Source organism: Peromyscus maniculatus, chromosome 6 (assembly GCF_049852395.1).
Source record: "Peromyscus maniculatus bairdii isolate BWxNUB_F1_BW_parent chromosome 6, HU_Pman_BW_mat_3.1, whole genome shotgun sequence".
NCBI classification, from domain to species: domain Eukaryota; kingdom Metazoa; phylum Chordata; class Mammalia; order Rodentia; family Cricetidae; genus Peromyscus; species Peromyscus maniculatus.
This window is the reverse complement of record NC_134857.1, coordinates 25,164,766-25,169,678: the sequence shown is the minus strand read 5'-3', so window position 1 is coordinate 25,169,678 and position 4,913 is coordinate 25,164,766.

Below are 4,913 nucleotides of genomic sequence, written 5' to 3'. Positions count from 1 at the left end.
CTTTGTTGTCCTTTTGAATGCTACTGAATTTCTCTATAGGTTTGCTTGGAACTTCATTACTTATTGCCAACAGATACAGGATTGAATTTCCAAAATATGTACAGGGAAGTAAGTACTCAGCCAGTCTTTAGCCTGCTGTTTCCGTGAAGATTTGCTCTGTCTCAGAAGTGACTAATACACAGTGACTATAAATAGCACTGAGTTTAAATACATTAGTTAAAAACAGTTTCTGCTTGATTCTTTTGTGCTCAGGTTTACAACACGGAGAAAGAACTGTAACAAATCCTCGGCTGGGAACAGTTTTAATAAATAAATAAATAAATAAATAAATAAATAAACAAATACAAACTCTTCCCTTCTTTCAGGAAGAAACAGTTGAAAGCCTTGCAGCCCATTCATTTCTCAAGAGACTACTACATAATCTGGTCCTGTCTGAAGCAACTGTCCGAGGTCAGCTAAATCCTGTGGCATATTGTTTGATGGCACCAGGCAGACAGCCACAGCATCCCACTATTAATATCTGACCTTTTGACATACAAATAGAAGCAGCTTCATGGCCATTTTCCCCCTCTGTATATCCCTGGAAAACCAAAGAGCTAAGGGTTGAGGTGAGAAACGCTTAAGGGCTTTTAGACAACAAGTGGATCGTTTACTTCATAACATTTTCTTAAGTACCATTAATGAGCAACGTGGTCCTACACTGGTCTCAAAAAACACACACAGGACAGTGAGATGTGTCCTAAGGATACATGACATATTCTAACGTACCTAAGACATGGGACAAGGTACTGCAATGTGGAATGGAAGACAAGAAATATCACAAGAGACATGCAGACAAGACAGTTAAGGGATCAGGAGGGGGGTTATTGAAGTTTGTGGGCGGGTGGCAGAAGAGAGGAGGGGGTGACCAATTTGTTAATGTGTGCTACAGAGCAAGTGTGCAACCACAGCACACCTGGAGGAGTCAGGCTTTCCTTCCTCCCCGAGGGTCCCAGGGATCCGACTCAGGATCAACCCGACAAGGCTCTGCATAATGTCTTGTGTTACAATGACTGTGATATCATTAAGTGACAGGAATTATTTTCAGCTCCATTGTGACTTTGTGAGGCCACACTTGTCTGTGTACTCTGTCCTTGCTGGCTTGACGTTATGCAGTGAGGAATTAAGGGGGCTGAGATGGAGTCAGTCCTAGCCAGTGGCACTGTGTGGGACAGGCTGGCAGCTCACTGGCTGGGAGGCCTGGAGGGGGCGGGATCTATGCATCCAAGGACGCACTTAGGCATTGAAATGGGATAAAGACTCAGGAGAAAAGAAAGAGCATCCATGTGGCGTCAAAGAAAGGAGTCTCTGGGAGGGTAACAATGCACCTGGGGTTAAATTCTTTTCTCTGCAGCAGCATTTAGAAAATTGCCTCCATCTCACCACAGAGACAGAACCACTGTCTTAAGGATATTTCAGTCTATTATCTGAGTTAGCAGAGGCTGAGTATCACATCACGTTCATTCCAGTGCTATGACTCCATCCGAAAGTTTTGGCATTTGCAGCCGGGTCTTTGGAAGAGGGGCTCAGCCCTGTGTAATATCAGATTCCACATGATTAAGTAACATCCATCAACTGAAGATGGGACTATAAACACGAGTGTGGACATAATGGACCACATTTGGCCTGCCTGTCTGAGGCTGCAAGGAAAATAAGATTACATAAAGAGATCCCTGGCCTCCAGAAAGAATTTTCAATTGCAAATTGCTTTTGAGTACCAATGCTAAAATGTAATAGTTTGTCCTCAAAACTGAGAAAGAAAAGGTCTCTCCCCCGCCCCCCCCCCCCCGTGTGTGTGTGTGTGTGTGTGTGTGTGTGTGTGTGTGTGTGTGTGTAAAGTTAATGCTATCCAATTTATCCCTCCTTTTCTCTAGACAGTTTTTCTTAATCCAAACCAGCTTGGTACATTGGTAAAAGAACTAGAGCTTTAGCCAAATAGGCAGGATCCGAGCTGTTCCCACCTCTGTGAGGCAAATAGTAGCAAAAAAAAAATTGCTTCAGCAATCCATTTCCTTGACTATAAATGAGGATAATGATGTACACCATGCCAGTTCCAGAGCTTGCTCTAAGAACAGGATGACCTAGAGCTGAGAGACGCTGAAGAGCTTTTCAGGGCAGTTAACTGTGTTTCCTCAGCGTCCAACACAGACCTCTGTAATGTGGCAAAGTCAAGGTGTGGACAAGGCCTGACACCAAGACAGGCTCCAGGGCTGGAAAAAAATGTCCCAAGTCTCCGCTTCACTCAGAGTGGAAAGTGCCCACATAACGCTGCACTTGGTGGGTTAAATTAATCCTAAACATTTTGAAAACTTTAGTCTCTTTCCACAAGACTTATCTGCCCAAAGTAATGTGACTGGCGGACTCTCGAGGCCTTCCAGTGCCTCAGTGGATTCTTTACCGTCAGACTCTAACTTTCTGTTGACCCAGTTGTTCTATCTAAGGCCTTGAACTTTAAAAGCTCCTTTGAGCCTCCATTTCCTTACCTCAAAATTGCAAGAAGACCTTTCTGTAGTGTTATTAGAATGTTTAGAAGCAGGGGTTGTGGATGCAACTCTGTTGGTAGAATGCTTGCCTGGTATGAACTAAGCCCTAAATCTGATCCCCAAAAGTGAGTAACAGCTGTAAGCCTAGTATTCTAGAGGAGGTGGAAGATGATCAGGAATTCAAGGTCATCTTTAGCTACATGGCAACATGGTGAGTTTGAGGCCAGCCTGGGATACATGAGAACTTGTCAGAAAGAAAGAGAGAGAGAGAGAGAGAGAGAGAGAGAGAGAGAGAGAGAGAGAGAGAGAGAGAGAGAAGGAGGGAGAATGGAAGGAAGGAAGGAAGGAAGGAAGGAAGGAAGGAAGGAAGGAAGGAAGGAAGGAAGGAAGGAAGAATTTAGAAATAATAGCTTAAATACTAGTATTTGCCTGAAACATAGTAGGCATGCATAATTCAATAAATTATAAATTTTAGCCCTCATTCTGCATTTAAATCAGCCATGTCACTTATAAGAAATTCGACCATTGAGCTAAGACCCTATTGCTGAAGACACCATACATTTGTTCACGGGGCTTGGATGCTTCCTTCCATTTGTCTAGCTTGCACAGTGCTGAAAGGTGCTATGCAAGCTGCTGGAGTGTGGGCAGGAGTCATCAACAGTATTACCCACCTTTGAATCTTGAGGGTTACAATCAGCCTGGAAAGATATACCCATTGGTACATGCATGTTAGGGAGCTAACCAGCCACTTTCTGATCTTGTCTTTCTCCACAGGAGGAAACTCATGCCTGGTTGTATAAATCTGGCCAAGAACCCATAGATGGAGAACTCATAGTCCTCGGAGCTGAACTACTACTATTACTTTGCTAAATGAACATAGTCTCTAACTATCCTCTAAACTCATATCTCTATACCCATAGACGAATGCAGCTTCAGTATTCATCAGAGACGCTTCTTTGTACAGTGGACAGTAGTTAATACAGAGACTCACAACTGGTCAAAACACATAGATTAGTGTCTGTAAAGTGCTCATCACTAAATGGGATTCTATATCACACCCCCTCTTTCAAGGCTTAGGGAATATGACAGAAGAAGGGGTGTGTGGTGGTTTGAATGAGAATGGTCCCCACCCTCTTATGTTTAAATGCTTAGTCTCCAGTTAGTGGAACTGTTTGGGAAGGACTAAGAGATGTGACCCTGTTGGAGTTGGTGTGGATTTCTTGGAATAGTTGTGGGATTTCTAAAGGAGTAGATTTCTTAAAGGAAGTGTATCTCTAGGGGTTGGGCTTCGAGGTTTCAAAAGCCAAGCCTAGCCTCTCTCTCTCTCTCTCTCTCTCTCTCTCTCTCTCTCTCTCTCTCTCTCTCTCTCTCTCTCTCTCTCTCCTGCCCATAGATCAGTATGTAAGCTCTCAGCTCCTGCCCCAGTGCTATGCCTGTCTATTTCCTGCCATGATGATCATGGATTTGTTCTCTGAAACTGTAAGCAAACGCGCAATTAAGTGCTCAAGAGTTGTCTTGGTCATGGTGTTTCATTACAGTGAGAGGACAGTAACTAAGACAGGATGCAAAAATTTTAAGAGCCAGAGGTCTCATAGGAGTGGGTTGAAACAGTGTTTTCTGGACATGGTTCCACTCATAAATTCACAGCAGGTATAGCTGTCTGCACAAAAGCTGCACAAGACCAAGCCCGTCAATATTCCAGTGCAGATGGGAAAGGAACAAACAAGTTCCAAGCATAGGTAGGAAGCCTAGGAAGGGTAATGGCTGCTGGGGAGAGAGTGTCTACTTTCCCCAAGGTTGTGCTCCCTAGTAGGCTGACCATGCTTTGGTAAATGGCTCCACACCCATTACCCGATACATATATGGGCAGCATTAGTTGAACTCAGTAAGAGAAAGAGACAGACAGACAGACAGAGACAGAGAAAGAGAAAGAGACAGAGACAGAGAATGAAACTGGGAGGGATTCAGAGGAAATCTTGGAGGTGATAAAGGGAGGAGGAAGTGAATATGATCAAAATACATGGCATGCATATGCACGCAAGTTTTCTCAAAGAGTAGACTGGGGGAGGAAAAAGGAAGTGTAACTGTTGAGCAACATAAGAAAAATTTCAGAAACTGAATTTTGAAACAATGCCAGACATGTCCAGAATGTAATTGTGAGAGTGTCACAGGTAATCGAAGTGGACCTCCCAAAAGACACGTCCATGTCCCAGGCTCAGAATGTATGAATGTGATCTTATTTGGCAAAAGCATCTTTACAGATGTCATTAAGGATCTTAAGATGAGCTTACCTAGGTGATCTGAGCGAGGCATCAATCCAGTGACAAATGTCCCTCTGAGAGACAGGAGAAGAGAAAGCGAGGAGACCCAGAGCCTGGGATCCCAGTGATG